This window comes from Canis aureus, chromosome 2 (assembly GCF_053574225.1).
Source record: "Canis aureus isolate CA01 chromosome 2, VMU_Caureus_v.1.0, whole genome shotgun sequence".
NCBI classification, from domain to species: Eukaryota; Metazoa; Chordata; class Mammalia; order Carnivora; family Canidae; genus Canis; species Canis aureus.
Genome location: NC_135612.1, coordinates 36,832,103 through 36,853,342, shown reverse-complemented (window position 1 = coordinate 36,853,342; position 21,240 = coordinate 36,832,103). Strand labels below are relative to the sequence as shown.

The following is a 21,240-nucleotide window of genomic DNA, read 5'->3' as shown; positions in this document are numbered from 1 at the left end:
CAACACCTTGACATCTAAAAGTTAAGCTTCCAAATTCCAAAGATAAAGAGAAGATCCTTAAAGCAGCAAGAGACAAGAAATCCCTGACTTTTATGGGGAGGAGAATTAGGGTAACAGCAGACCTCTCCATAGAGACCTGGCAGGCCAGAAAGGGCTGGCAGGATATATTCAGGGTCCTAAATGAGAAGAACATGCAACCAAGAATACTTTATCCAGCAGGCTCTCATTCAAAATGGAAGGAGAGATAAAGAGCTTCCAAGACAGGCAGAAACTGAAAGAATATGTGACCTCCAAACCAGCTCTGCAAGAAATTTTAAGGGGGACTCTTAAAATTCCCCTTTAAGAAGAAGTTCAATGGAACAATCCACAAAAACAAGGACTGAATAGATATCATGATGATACTAAACTCATATCTGTCAATAGTAACTCTGAACATGAACAGGATTAATGACCCCATCAAAAGGCGCAGGGTTTCAGACTGGATAAATAAACAGGACCATCTATTTGCTGTCTACAAGAGACTCATTTTAGACAGAAGGACACCTACAGCCTGAAAATAAAAGGTTGGAGAACCATTTACCATTCAAATGGTCCTCAAAAGAAAGCAGGGGTAGCCATCCTTAAATCAGATAAACTATAATTTACCCCAAAGACTGTAGTGAGAGTTGAAGAGGGACACTATATCATGCTTAAAGGATCTATCCAACAAGAGGACTTAACAATCCTCAATATATATGTCCCGAATGTGGGAGCTCCCAAATATTTAAACCAATTAATAACCAAAGTGAAGAAATACTTAGATAATGATACACTTATACTTGGTGACTTCAATCTAGCTCTTTCTATACTAGATAGGTCTTCTAAGCACAGTATATCCAAAGAAACGAGAGCTTTAAATGATACACTGGACCAGATGGATTTCACAGATATCTACAGAAATTTACATCCAAACTCAACTGAATACACATTTTTCTCAAGTGCACGTGGAACTTTCTCCAGAATAGACCACATACTGGGTCACAAATCGGGTCTGAAACGATACCAAAAGATTGGGATCGTCCCCTGCATATTCTCAAAGCATAATGCCTTGAAATTAGAACTAAATCACAACAAGAAGTTTGGAAGGACCTCAACACGTGGAGGTTAAGGACCATCCTGCTAAAAGATGAAAGGGTCAACCAGGAAATTAAGGAAGAATTAAAAAGATTCACGGAAACTAATGAGAATGAAGATACAACCGTTCAAAATCTTTGGGATGCAGCAATAGCAGTCCTGAGGGGGAAATACATTGCAATACAAGCATCCATCCAAAAACTGGAAAGAACTCAAATACTAAAGCTAACCTTACACCTAAAGGAGCTAGAGAAAAAAGAGCAAATAGATCCTACACCCAGCAGAAGAAGAGAGTTAATTAAGATTCGAGCAGAACTCAAAGAAATCGAGACCAGAAGAACTGTGGAACAGATCAACAGAACCAGGAATTGGTTCTTTGAAAGAATTAATAAGATAGATAAACCATTAGCCAGCCTTATGAAAAAGAAGAGAGAGAAGACTCGAATTAATAAAATCATGAATGAGAAAGGAGAGATCATTACCAACACCAAGGAAATACAAACGATTTTAAAAACATATTATGAACTGCTATATGCCAATAAATTAGGCAATCTAGAAGAAACAGACGCATTCCTGGAAAGCTACAAACTACCAAAACTGGAACAGGAAGGAATAGAAAACCTGAACAGGCCAATAACCAGGGAGGAAATTGAAGCAGTCATCAAAAACCTCCCAAGACACAAAAGTCCAGGGCCCGATGGCTTCCCAGGGGAATTCTATCAAACACTTGAAGAAGAAACCATACCTATTCTCCTAAAGCTGTTTGGAAAGATAGAAAGAGATGGAGTACTTCCAAATTCGTTCTATAAGGCCAGCATCACCTTAATTCCAAAACCAGACAAAGACCCCGCAACAAAGGAGAATTACAGACCAATAACCCTGATGAAGACGGATGCAAAATTTCTCAACAAGATACTAGCCAATAGGATCCAACAGTACATTAAGAAAATTATTCACCATGACCAAGTAGGATTTATCCCCAGGACACAAGGCATGTCAACACTCATAAAACAATCAATGTGATTCATCATATCAGCAAGAGAAAATCCAAGAACCATATGATCCTCTCATTAGATGCAGAGAGAGCATTTGAAAAAATACAGCATCCATTCCTGATCAAAACTCTTCAGAGTGTAGGGATAGAGGGAACATTCCTCAACATCTTAAAAGCCATCTACAAAAAGCCCACAGCAAATATCATTCTCAATGGGGAAGCACTGGGAGCCTTTCCCCTAAGATCAGGAACACACCAGGGATGTCCACTCTCACCACTGCTATTCAACATAGTACTGGAAGTCCTAGGGACAGCAATCAGACAACAAAAAGACATTAAAGGCATTCAAATTGGCAAAGAAGAAGTCAAACTCTCCCTCTTTGCCAATGACATGATACTCTACATAGAAAACCTAAAAGCCTCCACTCCAAGATTGCTAGAACTCATACAGCAATTTGGCAACGTGGCAGGATACAAAATCAATGCCCATAAATCAATGGCATTTCTATACACTAACAATGAGACTGAAGAAAGAGAAATTAAGGAGTCAATCCCATTTACAATTGCACCAAAAGCATAAGATACCTAAGAATAAACCTAACCAAGAGGTAAAGGTCTATACCCTAAAACCCAAAAGTCTCCACCCCAAGATTGCTAGAACTCATACAGCAATTCGGTAGCGTGGCAGGATACAAAATCAATGCCCAGAAGTCAGTGGCATTTCTATACACTAACAATGAGACTGAAGAAAGAGAAATTAAGGAGTCAATCCCATTTACAATTGCACCCAAAAGCATAAGATACCTAGGAATAAACCTAACCAAAGATGTAAAGGATCTATACCCTCAAAACTATAGAACACTTCTGAAAGAAATTGAGGAAGACACAAAGAGATGGAAAAATATTCCATGCTCATGGATTGGCAGAATTAATATTGTGAAAATGTCAGAGTTACCCAGGGCAATTTACACGTTTTATGCAATCCCTATCAAAATACCATGGACTTTCTTCAGAGAGTTAGAACAAATTATTTTAAGATTTGTGTGGAATCAGAAAAGACCCCGAATAGCCAGGGGAATTTTAAAAAAGAAAACCATATCTGGGGGCATCACAATGCCAGATTTCAGGTTGTACTACAAAGCTGTGGTCATCAAGACAGTGTGGTACTGGCACAAAAACAGACACATAGATCAATGGAACAGAATAGAGAACCCAGAAGTGGACCCTGAACTTTATGGTCAACTAATATTCGATAAAGGAGGAAAGACTATCCACTGGAAAAAAGACAGTCTCTTCAATAAATGGTGCTGGGAAAATTGGACATCCACATGCAGAAGAATGAAACTAGACCACTCTCTTTCACCATCCACAAGGATAAACTCAAAATGGATGAAAGATCTAAATGTGAGACAAGATTCCATCAAAATCCTAGAGGAGAACACAGGCAACACCCTTTTTGAACTTAGCCACAGTAACTTCTTGCAAGATACATCCAGGAAGGCAAAAGAAACAAAAGCAAAAATGAACTATTGGGACTGCATCAAGATAAGAAGCTTTTGTACAGCAGAGATACAGTCAACAAAACTAAAAGACACCCCAGCACCATTTATTGAAGAGACTGTCTTTTTTTCCAGTGGGTAGTCTTTCCTGCTTTGTTGAATATTAGTTGACCATAAAGTTGAGGGTCCACTTCTGGATTGCCTATTCTGTCCCATTGATCTATGTGTCTGTTTTTGTGCCACACTCAGACTGTTCTGATGACTACAGCTTTGTAGTACCACCTGAAATCTGGCATTGTGATGCTCGCAGATATGGTTTCTTTCTTAATATTCCCCTCGCTATTCGGGGTCTTTTCTGATACCACACATATCTTAAGATGATATTTTCCAACTCTCTGAAGAATCTCCATGGTATTTTGATAGGGTTTGCACTAAATGTGTCAATTTCCCTGGGTAAGATTGACATGTTCAGCATATTAATTCTTCCAATCCATGAGCATGGAATTTTTTCCATCTCTTTGTGTCTTCCTCAATTTCTTTCAGAAGTGTTCTGTTTAGGGTATAGATCCTTTACCTCTTTGGTTAGGTTTATTTCTAGGTATCTTATGCTTTTGGGTGCAATTGTAAATGGGATTGACTCCTTAATTTCTCTTTCTTCAGTCTCATTGTTAGTGTAGAGTAATTCCACTGATTTCTGGGCATTGATTTTGTATCCTGCCACACTGCCGAATTGCTGTATGAGTTCTAGCAATCTTGGGGTGGAGTCTTTTGGGTTTTCTATGTACAGTATCATGTCATCTGTGAAGAGGGAGACTTTGAGTTCTTCTTTGCCGCTACGAATGCCTTTTATTTCTTTTTGTTGCCTGATTGCTGAGGCTAAGATTTCTAGTACAATGTTGAACAGCAGTGGTGAGAGTGGACAGCACTGTCTTGTTCCTGATCTTCGGGGAAAGGCTCAAACTGTTTCCCCATTGAGAACGATATTTGCGGTGGGCTTTTCATAGATGGCTTTTAAGATACTGAGGAATGTTCCCTCTATCCCTACACTCTGAAGAGTTTTGAATAGGAATGGATGCTGTATTTTGTCTAATGCTTTCTCTGCATTTATTGAGTGGATCATACGGTTCTTCTTTTTTCTCTTGTTGTTATGATCTATCACATTGATTGCTTTACAAGTGTTGAACCAGCCTTGCATCCCAGGAATAAATCCCACTTTGTCATGGTTAATAATCTTCATAATGTATTGTTGAATCCTCTTGTCTAGTATCTTGTTGAGAATTTTTGCATCTGTGTTCATCAGGGATTTTGTATATAATTCTCCTTTTTGGTAGGGTCTTGTCTGGTTTTGGAATTAAGGTGATGCTGGCCTCATAGAATGAGTTTGGAAGTACTCCATCTCCTTCTATCTTTCCGAACAGGTTTAGTAGAACAGGTATGGTTTCTTCTTTAAACGTTTGATAGAATTCCCCAGGGAAGCCGTCTGGCCCTGGACTTTTGTGTCTTGGAAGGTTTTTGATGACTGCTTCAATTTCCTTCCTGGTTATTGGCCTGTTCAGGTTTTCTATTCCTTCCTGTTCCAGTTTTGGTAGTTTGTGGTTTTCCAGAAATGTGTCCACTTCTTCTAGATTGCCTAATTTATTGGCACATAGCTGCTCATAATAAGGTTTTAAAATAGTTTGTATTTCTTTGGTATTGGTGGTGATCTCCCCTTTCTAACTCATGATTTTATTAATTTGCGTCTTTTCTCTCTTCTTTTTATTTTTTTGAAAGATTTATTTATTTATTTATTTATTTATTTATTTATTTATTTATTTATGAGAAACACACACACACACACAGAGGGGCAGAGACACAGACAGAAGGAGAATCAGGCTCCATGCAGGGAGCCCGATGGGGGACTCGATCCCAGGTCTCCAGGATCACACCCTGGGCAGAAGGAGGCGCTACACCGCTGAGCCACCTAGGCTGCCCAAGCTTCCAACTCTTGATTTCACTTCAGTTCATGATCTCAGGATAGTGGGATTGAACACCATGTTGGGATCCATGCTCAGCATGGAATCAATTTTATATTCTCTCTCTTCTCTCTCTACCCTTCCCCACACTTTTGTGATCTCTCTCTCTCTTTCTTAAATAAATAAATAAATAAAATCCTAAAAAAATAATAATTGTTTGTAAAAGTAAAACATGTATTTAAACTTATTAGCATTTAATATAATGCAGACATACAATTTTTTTGTGTTTAGAATTGTCATCATTAAATATAATGTAGACTTTTTTTCCTGGTCCAGATTTAGTAGTCAAACAAGATTGTTATTTGTGCTAGATTTTTAAGACTATAAAACTATAATTCCAACATAATACCAACATTTACAATACAAATAATTTTTTGGTGGATATCAAGCACAGTAGAAAGATGTTAAAAAAGAAAAATAATTTTTTTGGCTTTTGCTTCTGAGATTTTGATAGTTGCTTAATTTTCCAGAGAAATATAAATTAGGATGATGGCTACATTTTTTATTTAGCTTATGAAATTTTTTATGATTAATACTAATATAATTGATAAGCACAAGTGAGATAAATATGTTAGATACAGTTTAGAAATAAAATTTTCAGCAACTATGTTTTCTGATCCTGGTAAAATGGTAAACTAGGAAGATTAAAAGCTCACCGCCTCCCACAGATAAACCTGGATAACTGCCACATCCATACAGCCAATCCAAAAAATGACCCAAAGCCTGGGAACAGACTCTCCACAGTTAATCAGAGAGAAGACTACTTGGAAAAATGATAGGAAGGTCAGAGTCCCAGTCAGGAACCACACTAATCTGGAGACTAACCACAAATGGAAGGACTCCACAAAAAATAAAAAGGCAACACAAGGCACCCCAGAGCAAGGGGGCCTGCGGTGGGAAGAAGAGTCCCCACAACATTTAAATGAAAAAAACAGAAGTGCTTAATTTCATGAGTTTTTACACGTAGAGATTAACACTGGGAACTTTAAAGATCAGCACGTTTGAATTTTGGAGAGCTGGAGGGCAATAGGAAACTGAGTCCCCAAACTTAAAGAGCCAGACTAATAAAGAACTCATCCAAGATACAGCATAAAGCAACAGCTTGAAAAGTGCCTGGGGTATGAATAAACATGTATTTACTAATCTCAGAACATGCTGTAGAGAAGCAGCAATATTTAAGAGACTTCTCTAAAAATGAAAAAACTGATGGTTGCCATTTTATTCCCCCCTCAGCCTAGGTATTTGGACAGCACTATGAACAAGGACAGTCTCCACAGCTTGCTAACACCAGGCACCTCTGTTCTCTTATGAACTCATGCCATCCATCCTAACTCACTTGGCAAAATCCCACCGCAGCAGTACCTGACTCATCTCATTCTTTAGGCAGTCTCAACAGTTACCAGCACCACTCCAAAGTGAGTCTTGCCCTGGGGAGAGGAAAAGATAACCACACACATGAGTTTGATTGCAACCCCAACAGTGGGCTGGGACTAGACACCTGATTTACCTACCATCACTGCACAGCAACCAAAACCCCATAGGGGGAAACACAAGGATAAATCAGATTAGTTTGGGGTGACTGCAATCCCAAGAGATAGACTAGGGGCAGACATTTGCTCTGACAGCAGTCCCCATTCAATAATAAAAGCCTCTCAGAGGATAATGAAGGGAAAGTGCCCTGCAGTTTGGTGTAACCATAGTCTTGGCAAAGAAATGAAGGGCGTGCATCTAGTCTGACCCAATTGCAAGACCAAGGTGGTCCCAGACTGGCTCCTTAGCAACACAGGGAACAAACTCTGCCCACAACAGGCAAAGAGAACCATTGCAGCTGACTGAACTTAAGGCGAATGTGGCTCAACCACAATAGTAGGAATCATGCAAGACACATAGGAGACATCCCTGAAGCACTTGGTTCTGGTAAACAGGGGAAATTTCACTACAAAGCACTATAACACCTCTCCTTAATAACGTCACTACTTTCAAGATCAGGAAATACAGATGACTTTCCTAATACATAGAAACAAGCGCATATGGTTAAACAAAATGAGGATACAAAGGGATTTGTCCCAAATGACAGAACAGGAAAAAAAATCACAGCAATAGAATGAAATGAAACAGAGGAAAGAAATATACCTGATAGAAAATTAAATTTAATGGTAATAAAATTGTTTACTTCACTAGAGAAAAGAGAATAGACTCTCAGTCAGACATTCAACAAAGAAAAGTGGTCCATGGAATGTAGAAACTGTGGAGAGCTGATCTGTGGGAGAAAAGAGCCATGGGTGCTGTTGAGAGGAGAGAGCTGAGGACAGAGAGAGCAGCAAGAGTGGAGAAAGAGGAAAAAGTATGGGAAAAAAAGTCAAAACTCGTGTGGGAAACTACATATGAAAACTATTCCCCAAAACCATTTTCAGGAAAAAGTATAGTTTAATTTTCTATAAACAGTGGATATTATATATTCTGAAATTTCAGAGGAATCGGACATTGCCAGATTCACCCCCCAGGGGAATTGATCGGTGCGCTGATAAGAGAGCAGATTTTAACCCCAGCAGCAGCAGCCTGAAGATCACCAGGGTCACACAGGGAGCAGCAGTTCCCCAGCTTGTAGTGCATTTCGTAGAGGTGATACAGCCTCTCTGTGGATAAGGGACCCTGCCAGTGCCATCATGCAACTTAATTAACAGTATAGGAGCAAAAATGCTTCTGAGGGCAGCAATCCCTGGAACCACCTGTGTGTTGTTTCTGAGACAAGCCAGCAATGGCCACAACACAGGGAGAACCTCCCCCCAGAGAATCAGTACAGATCATGCTGTGGGGATCTTCATAGTGTGGGGTTCTGAAAAACAATCCTGCCTAAGACAAAATACAGAAGTGCTCTGCTGTTTGGCAGGCAGACAACTCAGACACAAGGTGAAGGCAGGGATCTGACAGAAACCAGGGACACAGGAGGGGTCATTGTTCATGCATCTGTAGGGTATGCTAAAGATGGATGGTCTGCATTTCCTGCTGTGGAGTCTAGAGAACCAAGTGAAGCCATTTGCTCCCTGCACCCACCAGCTTGAACCACCTCAGTGAGCAAAACAGCACCATCAGTTGGAGAACAAGCCGGCCCCACACCCTGCAGACAGATTTCCACAAGGGAAATTCCATCTGGAAATCAGAGCAACAGGCTCAGCAACCAAAAGACCAACACAAACCCCTCACCCACACCAAGTCTACTGATCATAGAATACTGCAATGCTTTAGCTCTAGGAGAAACAGGATCTAGTGTCCTTTGGGTGTTTTTTGTTTGTTTGTTTGTTTTGTTTTGTTTTGTTTTTGCTTGCTTGCTTTTTTCTCTTTTTTTTCTTTTTGTCTTTGTTGTTGTTTGGTTAGTTTGTTTGGTATGAGATAGGGAAAAAGCGATTTTTAATTTTTTTAAATTTTTAACTTTATATATTTTTTTAATTTCTAATTTTTCTTTTCTTTTTCTTCTCTTTTTTCTATTATTTTTCTATCAACCTTCTCATAACAATCAGACCAAAATACACCTAAAGCTAACCTCTTTCATTTATTTTATTTAATTTTTTAACTTTTTAAATTTTTGTTTTATTTTGTTCCCCCTCTTCAAAGTGACAAGATGGAGGAGTTCACCACAAAAGAAAGAACAAGAGATATGACAGCCAGAGATTTAATCAATGCAATGTAAGTAAGATGTCTGAACAAGAATTTAAAACAATTATAAGGATATTAGTTGGCTTTAAAAAGTATAGAAGACACTAGAGAATCTGTTACTACAGAGAAAGGAAGTAAAATCTAGTCAAGTCTAAATTAAAAATGCTACAAATAGGATGCAAACATGAGTAGATGCCATAAAAATGAGGATGGATGAAGCAAAGGAGGACTCAGTGATATAGAAGATAAATTATGGAAAATGCTGAAGCTGAAAAGAAGAGGAAAGGTAATGGATCATGAGGTAGACATAAGGAACTCAGAAAATTATCAAAGCAGAATAATATTTGCATCATAGGAGTCCCATAAGAGTAAGAAAGAGAAAAGGAGACAGAGGTTTATTCAAGCAAATTATAATTGAAATTTTCCCTAATTGGACAAAGGACACAGACATCAAAATCCAAGAAGCACAGAGAATTCCGATTAAACGAAAGTTGATCTTCATCAAGGTGTATAATACTCAAAATCACAAAATACACAAAGAAAGAATTGTGAGAGGTAAGGTAAAAAAAATGTCATTTACCAGTAAGGTAAAAAAAAAAGTCATTAAGCTACAAGGGAAGACAGATCAAGTTCATAGCAGTGCTGCCCATAGAGACTTGGCAGGACAGAAGTGAGGGGCAGGATATGTTCAAAGTGCTTAATGGGAAAAATATGCATCCAAGAGTACTTTATCCACAAAGGCTGTCATTCAGAATATAGGCAGAAAGAAATGGTTTCCTGGATAAGCCAAAACTAAAGGAACTTGTGAACAATAAACCAGCCCTGCAAGAAATGTCAAAGGGGACTCCTAAGGGGCAAAAAAAGACCAAAAGCAACAAAGACTAGAAAACAAGAGAAAATCGATAGAAAAACCAATTTCATGGGTAAAACAATGATAATAAATTAATCTCTTTAAATAATCACTCTGAATGAAAAGTACTAAGTGCTCTAATCCAAAGATATAGGTATCAAAATGAATAATAAAAAAACAAGATCCATCTATAAACTGCCTACAAAGACTCATTTTAGATCTAAATACACCTGCTGATTGAAAGTGAGGGGAAAACATTTATCATACTGATGGATATAAAAGAAAACCTAGGTAGCCACACTTAAATCAGACAAATTAGATTTTATTTATTTTTATTTTTTTTATTTATTTTTTTTAAAAGACACATTTATTTAGCCTCATGATCAGACTATTACATTTAGCAATCAACAGCATGGGTGCAAAAAAAAAATCTACATTAAAACCCTTTGTTGGAATGCTTTACACTTTCCACAGAACAGAAACTAAAATAACCTGTTATACAATTAGTCACAAATACAGTCCTCGAGTTTTTTGCCCATACACATGAGTATTGTCTAAAACATGTCTTCTTTGTAGCAGCTAGGCCCTGCCACCACTGTGCTTGGCTGAGTTCACAAATCTGTGGTAACCTGTAGCTTCCCTGTCACGTCTCTGGCTCTCCTCTCCTGCTAAGCTTTGTTTCCCGTCAGTAATTAAAACCTGCCACTGCCATAGCTGCTGCTGCTGGAACCGCCGTAGCCACCTTGGTTTCGTGGTTTGGCAAAGTATTGGCCTCCACCACCATAGGGGACAGAGCTTCTGCCTCCAAAATTTCCTCCTTTCATGGGTCCAAAATTTGAGGATTGATTGTTGTAATTGCCAAAATCATTATAGCTTCGGCCACCTCCAAAGTTGCTTCCGTCATTACCAAATCCGTTCTAGCCATCCCCACTGCCACCGTATCCACCACCACCTCGACTGCCACCGAAGCCACCTCGACCACTGAAGTTCCCTCCACGACCAAAGTTGTCATTCCCACCAAAACCACCTCCACGACCACCACCAAAGTTTCCAGAACCACTTCGGCCTCTTTGGCTGGACGAAGCACTAGCCATCTCTTGCTTCGATAGGGCTTTCCTTACTTCACAGTTGTGGCCATTCACAGTGTGGTATTTTTGAATGACAATCTTGTCTACAGAGTCGTGGTCGTCAAAGGTCACAAAAGCGAAACCTCTCTTTTTGCCACTGCCTCGGTCAGTCATGATCTCAATCACTTCAATTTTCCCGTACTGTTCAAAATAATCTCTTAGATGATGTTCTTCGGTGTCTTCTTTAATGCCACCGACAAAAATCTTTTTCACAGTTAAGTGGGCACCGGGTCTTTGAGAATCTTCTGGGGAGACAGCCCTCTTTGGTTCCACGACTCTCCCTTCCACCTTGTGCGGCCCGGCGTTCGTGGCCGCGTCCACCTCCTCCACGGGGGCCTACGTGACCAACCCAAAGCCTCTGGAGCGCTTGGTGTTGGGGTCCCTCATTACCACACAGTCCGGAAGCGTCCCCCATTGCTCAAAATGGCTCCTCAGACTCTCATCGGTCGTTTCGAAGCTCAAACCTCCGATGAAGAGCTTCCGCAGCTGCTCGGGCTCTTTGGGAGACTCTGACTTAGACATGACGGCGGTGGAGGGGAGACTTTAACGATGCTTACTCGGCGGCGTCCAGGGGCAGAAAGCCAAATTAGATTTTAAACCAAAGATTGTAACAACAGATAAAGGTCGCTATATCATAATGAAGGGGTTGATCCATCAAGAAGATCTTACAATTGTAAATATTTATGCCCCCAACATGGGATCATATATATATATATGAGAATTATATATATATATATATGAATTCATATATATATATGAATTAATAATAAACATAAGCCCATCGTTAATAATAAAATAATAGAAATACAAGTAGGAGACTTTAACATCCTAATTACAGCAATGAGCAGATAATCTAAGCAGAAAATCAACAAGGAACCAAGGGCTTTCGATGACACACTGGACAGATGGTCTTCATAGATATATCTAGAACATTTCCTTCCAAAGAAAAAGAATGCACATTCTTTTCAAGTGTACATGGGACATTCATTAGAATAGATTACATACAAGGTTACAAAATAGGCCTCAATTTTTTTATACAGATGTCATTTTCTCTCCTTTCCCTTTATTTCACTCAGCATAATACCCTCCAGTTCAACCCACATCGAAGCAAAAGGTATTTGTCGTTTCTAATGGCTAATATTCCATTGTATACGTACACCACATCTTCTTTATCCATTCATCTTTCAATGGATACCGAGGCTCCTTCCACAGTTTGGCTATTGTGGACATTGCTGCTAGAAACATCGGGGTGCAGGTGTCCTGGCATTTCATTGCATCTGTATCTTTGTGGTAAATCCCCAGCAGTGCAATTGCTGGGTCGTAGGGTAGCTCTATTTTTAACTCTTTGAGGACTCTCCGCACAGTTTTCCAGAGTGGCTGCACCAGTTCACATTCCCACCAACAGTGCAAGAGGGATCCCTTTTCTCCACATCTTCTCCAACATTCTTGTTTCCTGTCTTGTGAATTTTCCTCATTCTCACTGGTGTGAGGTGGTATCTCATGGTGGTTTTGATTTGTATTTTCCTGACGGCCAGTGATGCGAAGCATTTTCTCATGTGCTTGTTGGCCATGTCTATGTCTTCCTCTGTGAAGTTTCTGTTCCTGTCTTTTACCCATTACATGATTGGACTGTTTCTTTGCTGTTGAGCTTATAAGTTCTTTATAGATCTTGGATACTAGCCCTTTATCTTATATTTCATTTGCAAATATCTTCTCCAATTCTGTAGGTTGTCTTAGTTTTCTTGACGGTTTCTTTTGCTGTGCAGAAGCTTTTTATCTTGATGAAGCCCAATAATTCATTTTTGCTTTTGTATCTCTTGCCTTCATGGATATATCTGCAAGAAGTTGCTGTGGCCAATTCAAAAAGGATGTTGCCTGTGTTCTGCTCTAGGATTTTGATGGAATTTTGTCTCACATTCAGATCTTTTATCCATTTTGATTTTATCTTTCTGTATGGTGTAAGAGAATGCTCTAGTTTCATTCTTCTGCACGTGGCTGTCCAATTTTCCCAGCACCATTTATTGAAGACACTGTCCTTTTTCCAGTGGATAGTCTTTACTGCTTTGTCAAACATTCGTTGACCATAAAGTTGATGGCCCATTTCTGGATTCTCTATTCTGTTCCATTGATCTATGTGTCTGTTCTTGTGCCAGTACTACAGTGTCTTGATAATCACAGTTTTGTAGTATAACTTGAAAGCCAGCATTGTGATGGCCCCAGCTCTGGTTTTCTTTTTAAACATTCCCCTGGCTATTCGGGGTCTTTTCTGATTCCACACAAATCTTAAGACGATTTGTTCCAACTCTCTGAAGAAAGTTCATGGTATTTTGATAAGGATTGCATTAAATGTGTCAATTTCCCTGGGTGACATTGACATTTTTACAATGTTAATTCTTCCAATCCATGAGCATGGAATATTTTTCCATCTATTTGTGTCTCCCTCATTTTCTTTCAGAAGTGTTCTGTAGTTTTTAGGGTATAGATCCTTTACCTCTTTGGTTAGGTTTATTCCTAGGTATCTTATGCTTTTGGGTGCAATTATAAATGGTATCGACTCCCTAATTTCTCTGTCTTTAGTCTCATTGTTAGTGTAGAGAAATGCCACTGACTTCGGGGCATTGATCCTGCCACACTGCCGAATTGCTGTATGAGCTCTAGCAATCTTGGGGTGAAGTCTTTTGGATTTTCTAAGTACAGTATAATGGCATCTGCGAAGAGGGAGAGTTAGACTTTTTATTTGCCAATTTGAATGTTTTTTATTTCTTTTTGTTGCCTGATTGATGAAGCTAGGACTTCTAGTACTATGTTGAATAGCAGTGGTGATAGTGGACATCCCTGTCTTGTTCCTGATCTTAGGGGAAAGGCTCCCAATGTTTCCCTATTGAGAATGATATTTTCTGTGGGCTTTTCGTAGATGGCTTTTAAGATGCTGAGGAATGTTCCCACTATCCCTACACTCTGAAGAAAATGAGTGAAAATACCAGTGAGGTTGACAAAACATGAGAGATACCTAACTCTGGGAAATGAACAATTAAGGGAAAGGGAGGTGGGCATGGGGTTGGGGTGATTGGGTGATGGGCACTGAGGAGGACACATGGCAGGAAGAGGACAGGGTGTTATGCTAAATGTTGGCAAATTGAACTTCAATTAAAAAATTTTTTAAAAATAAATATTCTACATCATAACATACATATTTTCAGACCAAAATGATATTAAACTTGAAGTCAACCACAAGAAAAAATTTGGAAGTACCAAAAATACAGGGAGCTTAAATACCATTCTTTTTTTTCTGTTCTTTTCTTTTTTAAGATTTTATTTATTTATTCACTTAAATATCATTCTAATGAACAATGATTAAGTAAACCAGAAAATTAAAGAAGAAATTATTAAAAATACATGGAAACAAATGAAAGTGAAAGCACAATCGTCCAAAACAATTGAGCAAAGGGAGTCCTAAAATGGGATTATATTACAATATAGGCCTATCTAATAAAGCAGGAAAAGTATCAAATACACATCCTAACCATACACATTAAGGTATCTAGAACAGTAACAAATAAAGCCAAAAGCCAGCAGAAGAAGAGAAATAATAAAGATTAGAGCATAAATAAATGACAGAAACTAATAAACAATTTTTAAGAAGTAGAATAGACTAACAGAAACACGGAATCAAAGCCATTTATAATTGCACCAAAACCAGTAATAAACCTAGGAATAAATCTAACTTAAGAGGTAAAAAAAAAAAAATCTGCATTCAGAAAACTATGAAACACTTATGAAAGAAATTAAAGAGAAGGGCAACCCCAGTGGCTCAGTGGTTTAGCACCTCCTTCAGCCCAGGGTGTAATCGAGTGACCTGGGATCGAGTCCCACATTAGGCTCCATGCATGGAGGCTGCTTCTCCCTCTGCCTGTGTCTCTGCCTCTCTCTCTCTCTCTCTGGGTCTCATGAATAAATAAATAAAATCTTAAAAAGAAAGGAAGAAATTGAAGAGGATACAAAGAAATGGGAAAATGTCCCATGCTCAAAAATTGGAAGGAAAACATTATTAAAATGTCTATACTACCTAAAGCAATCTACAGTTTAATGAAATACTTATCAAAATATCATGAGCAAATTACACAGAGTTAGAACAAACAATCCTAAAATTTTTATGGAACCACAAAAGATTACAAATAGCCAAAGCAATCTTGAAAAGAAAAAAGAAAACTGGAAGCATCAAGGTCCTGATTTCAAGCTATATTACAAAGCTGTAGTAATCAAAATAGACTGATTCTAGCATAAAAACAGACACTAGATCGATGGAACAGAGGAGAAAACCAATAAATGGACCCTCAACTCTTTTGTCAACTAATCTTCAACAAAGCAGGAAAGAATATCCAACAGATAAAAGACAGATCTTCAGCAAATTGTGTTGGGAAAACTGGACACCAACATACAGAAGGATGAAAGTGAACCAATTTCTCACACTATAACAAAAAATAAATTCAAAATGTATGAAAGACCTAAAGGTGAGACAGGAATCCATCAAATCCTAGAGGAGAACACCGGAGGCAACCTCTTTGACCTTGGCTGTAGCAACGTATTACTAGACATGTCTCCAAAGACAAGGAAAATAGAAACGAAAATGAACTATTGGAACTTCATCAAAATAAAATCTTCTGCACAGTAAAGGAAACAATCAACAAAACTAAAAGACAATCTACAGAATGGGAGAAGGTTTTTTTTATAAATTTATTTTTTACTGGTGTTCAATTTGCCAACATATAGAATAACACCCAGTGCCCGTCACCCAGTCACCCCCACACCCCCCCACCTCCCCTTCCACCACCCCTAGTTCGTTTTCCAGAGTTAGGAGTCTTTCATGTTCTGTCTCCCTTTCTGATATTTCCCACTCATTTTTTCTCCTTTCCCCTTTATTCCCTTTCACAATTTTTTATATTCCCCAAATGAATGAGACCATATAATGTTTGTGCTTCTCCGATTGACTTATTTCACTCAGCATAATACCCTCCAGTTCCATCCACGTCAAAGCAAATGGTGGGTATTCGTCCTTTCTAATGGCTGAGTAATATTCCATTGTATACATAAACCACATCTGCTTTATCCATTCATCCTTTGATGGACACCGAGGCTCCTTCCACAGTTTGGCTATTGTGGACATTGCTGCTAGAAACATCGGGGTGCAGGTGTCCCGGCATTTCATTACATCTGTATCTTTGGGGTAAATCCCCAACAGTGCAATTGCTGGATCGTAGGGCAGGTCTATTTTTAACTCTTTGAGGAACCTCCACACAGTTTTCCGGAGTGGCTGCACCAGTTCACATTCCCACCAACAGTGTAAGAGGGTTCCCTTTCCTTCACATCCTCTCCAACATATGTAGTTTCCTGCTTTGTTAATTTTCCCCATTCTCACTGGTGTGAGGTGGTATCTCATTGTGGTTTTCATTTGTATTTCCCTGATGGCAAGTGATGCGGAGCATGATCTTTGAAAATTTCTTATCAAATAAAAGGCTAGTATCCAAAATCTATAATGAACTTATGAAGCACAACAAGAACAACAACAACAACAAACAAAAATAATGGTCAAGAAATGGGCAGAAGACATGAAGAGACATTTCTTCAAAGAAGACTTTCTTTCTTTTTTTAAGATTTATTTATTTAGTATATTTTTTATTGGAGTTCGATTTGCCAACATATAGTATAACACCCAGTGCTCTTCCTGTCAAGTGCCCCCTTCAGTGCCCATCACCCAGTCACCCTATCCCCCCCACCCACACCCCTTTCCACTACCCCGTGTCCCTTTCTCACAGTTAGGAGTCTCTCATGTTCTGTCACCCACTCTGATATTTCAAACTAATTTTCTCTTCTTTCCCCTTTCACTATTCTTTATATTTCCCTAATGCATGAAACCATATAATGTTTGTCCTTCTCTGACTGACTTACTTCACTCAGCATAATACCCTGCAATTCTATCCATGTTGAAGCAAATGGTGGGTATTTGTCATTTCATTTATTTATTTATTTATTTATTTATTTATTTATTTATTTATTCATTCATTCGTTCGTTCGTTCGTTCATGAGAGACAGAGAGAGGCAGAGACACAGGCAGAGGTAGAAGCAGACTCCATGCAGGGAGCCCAAAGGGGGAATACATACCGGGTCTCCAGGATCATGCCCTGTGCTGAAGGCGGTGCTAAACCACTGAGCGACCTGGGCTGCCTGTATTCATCGTTTCCAATGGCTGAGTAATATTCCACTGTATATATAGACCACATCTTCCTCATCCATTCATCTTTCTATGGACACCAAGGCTCCTTCCAGTTTGGCTATTGTGGACATTGCCGCTAGAAACATCGAGGCACAGGTGTCCTGCCATTTCACTGCATCTGTAATTTTGGGGTAAATCCCCAGCAGTGCAATTACTGGGTCATAGAGCAGCTCTATTTTTAACTCTTTGAGGAACCTCCACACAGTTTTCCAGAGTAGCTGCACCAGTTCACATTCCCACCAACAGTGCAAGAGGGTTCTCCTTTCTTCACATCCTCTCCAATATTTGTTGTTTCCTGTCTTGTGAAGTTTCCCCATTCTCACTGGTGTGAGGTGGTATCTCATTGTGGTTTTGATTTGTATTTCCCTGATGGCCAGTGTTGTGGAGCATTTTCTCACGTGCTTGTGGCCGTGAAAGAAAGAAAGTCCATAGTATTTTGATAAATTTCCTATGTGAAATTTCTGTTCATGTCTTTTGCCCATTTCATGATTGGATACTTTGTTTCTTTTCTGTTGAGTTTAATAAGTTCTTTATAGATCTTGGATACTGGCCCTTTATCTAGTATGTCATTTGCAAATATCTTCTCCCATTCTGTAAGTTGTCTTTTAGCTGTTTCTTTTGCTGTCAAGTTTTTCATCTTGATTAAGTCTAGTAGTTCATTTTTGCTTTTCTTTTCTTTCCTTCATAAATTTGTCTTGCAAGAATTCACAGTGGCCAAGTTCAAAAAGGGTTTTGCCTGTGTTTTCCTCTAGGATTTTGATGGATTCTTGTCTCACACTTAGATATTTCAGCCATTCTGAATTTATCTTTGTGTATGATGTAAGAGAATGGTCTAGTTTCATTCTTCTGCACGGTGCTGTTCATTTTTTCCAGCACCATTTATTTAAGAGACTCTCCTTTTCTCAGTGGGTAGGCTTTTCTGCTTTGTCGAATATTAGTTGACCATAGAGTTGAGGGCCCATTTCTGGGTTCTCTATTCTGTTCCACTGATCTATGTGCCTGTTTTTGTGCCAGTACCACACTGTCTTGATGATCACAGTGTTGTAGTACAACTTTAAATCCGGTATTGTGATGTCCCCGGCTCTGGTGTTCTTTTTCAATATTCCCCTGACTATTCGGGGTCTTTTCTGATTCCACACAGATCTTAAGATGATTTGTTCCAACTCTCTGAAGAAAGTCCATAGTATTTTGATATGGATTGCATTAAATGTGTAAATTGCCCTGGGTAGCATTGACATTTTCACAATATTAATTCTTCCAATCCATGAGCATGAAATTTTTTCCATCTCTTTGTGTCTTCCTCAATGTCTTTCAGAAGTGTTCTGTAGTTTTGAAGGTATAGATCCTTTACCTCTTTGGTTAGGTTTATACCTAGGTATCTTATGCTTTTGGGTGCAAGTGTAAATGGGATTGATTCCTTAAATTCTCTTTCTTCAGCCTTATTGTTAGTCTATAGATATGCCACTGATTTCTGGGCATTGGTTTTGTATCCTGCCACATTGCCGAATTGCTGTATGAGTTCTGGAAATCTTGGGGTGAAGTCTTTTGGGTTTTCTAAGTACAGTATCATGTCATCTGTGAAGAGGGAGAGTTTGACTTCTTCTTTGCCAATTTGTTTTTTTTTTTTTTGTAAGAATTTAATGTGTAAACAGAAAAATAAGCAACAAAACAATTTTGCCTGTTAATATAGCAATTTTAAAGACACTTCACCAACAAGTACTTTTTTATATACAGGAGGCTATCTCTGCATTAAAGTTTACCTTCTTGTGGAATAACTAACTTCACAGTCTCTGAGATTTTAAGCCAGAAAGACAAGATTCATACTGGTAAAGCAACCTTTAAATACTCCCTGTCTTCACCGTTTAGTCTACTTTAAACTTATAAAAAAGATCTTCCAAAGAGGGAAGACCCTGCACTTAAGGCAGATGGCTGGGGCCTCCTGGGAGCAAGTCCTTGCCCAAATGGGTTGTCTTACCATCTGCTGGACTAACACTGGAGGCAAAATTGAGAGCTAGGAATAAAAATACCTAGATCTTTAGTGCATTTGACCAATTCACAGGGTTATCTGCAGATTTATATTAAAGCAAGTCAACAGAGCCGTTGAAATCAGGTTTGTATAAATTAAATGGTATTAGACTAAAGAGGTAAGAGACTAAAACATCAATGTCTTACTTTACAATCCTAAGTGATGTAATTTGCCCATCACAACTAGAAACTTGATTTGAGTTTCTCCTTTTAAGTTCAGCAGATTGCTGTTTTAACATGGACTTTTTATGTTTTCCATTTAAAATATTTAAAATTCCCCAGAAGCTTACTTCAACAGGTAACGCACATATGATTGATATAGCACTGAACTAACAATGGTCTTCACACCCACCTTGAATTATCTGAGGAGGTATTAAAATTGAAAGTGATGTTTTTCCTGAGAAAGTCATGTTACAAAATGGTCCAAGACAATATAAATTTTCTTCAGTCCTCCCCTCCAGAATATAAGATGGGAAAATCAGGTTATAATATATTTTGTGAGGAAAACATGTTAGTTTTCCAAAAGTTTGTTTTCAGTCACTTACAAGGCCACATCTTTTTTAGAGGGCAAGAACCAAACTAAGCGATCATTTCTGTTAAGGTATCAATGAATACACATGGCAAATTTTGTTTAGTGTGTAAGCAATTTTTATAGGAAATAGTTTACAGGTGGGGAAACTAAGGCACAGAAAACTTAACCAAGCTCATTTTCAAGTTGAGACTAATAGTAAAGGTAGAAATAGAATCTACCGCTTTGATTCTCAAGATTAGAGGGTGATGGGTAGTATCTTCCTAAAGGGGAAAAATTATTTTCTTTATTCTTTTTGGAAAGTAATACTAATAAATCATTAAAAAATATATAATACAAATTCCACTGAAAATCTTTGGCAATTGTGTGTCTTTGGAGGCTGGGGGTCTTAGGTATTTTCCCTGCCAAAACATAAGGCAAGGGAGCCAGTTTTTAATTGAAACAAGAAAAATTAATCTTAATTTTAAAATGACCTGAGTTGCATTTTGCATTGTTATATAAATCGGCTGGATAACTAGGAGTCCTGGTGAAATTTAGTAATAGCAACTACACCTCACAGATTTCAAACATGTGCATTCTGCAGTGAGATTTATATGACTAGCACTTTCTCTACACTTTGGTAAAATACAAATAAGATATCTTAATTTTTCATAAGCCCAACTATTCAAAGATATCAAACTTATAGTGGGATGATTAATCAATATATGGTACTGAGTTGGCTCCAAATTCAAGTATTTGTTAATATTCATCCCAGGTTTTTGTTAAGGGCTGAGATGTGAGCTGGGAAACCCATACCATTCAGATCAGCATTTTCCTGTGTGTGTCTGTTTTTGATCACAAAACTTCCACTCTCATAAAATGTGCAATTGTTAAGAGCTCAGGTTTCTGTAGTCCTAATGCAGCACAGAACGTACCCATGCAAAAGTAAAAGAAAATTAGCTTCAAGTTTCTTTGTTTTTAAAGTGCTCTCTGTGCAGTATGAAGTCAACTTTCAGATGACAGAAATCCACTATGATGACTAGTAACAGTTTTACAACAGATCGAGTTCAACAAGAATAATTTGTCCAAATGTGAATACACAGATTAAAAGATGCAAAAACTCTAGGCACATTGAAATCGAAATGATACCAAAAAAATCCATCTGAATACATAAGATGACAGAGGTG

The 21,240-nt window shown here is 38.4% G+C and overlaps 1 pseudogene; it reads right to left on the bottom strand.

Moving 5' to 3' along the window:
• Positions 1-10,799: 10,799 nt before the first annotated feature.
• On the bottom strand, positions 10,800-11,801 carry LOC144290482 (heterogeneous nuclear ribonucleoprotein A1-like; annotated as a pseudogene).
• Positions 11,802-21,240: the final 9,439 nt, after the last annotated feature.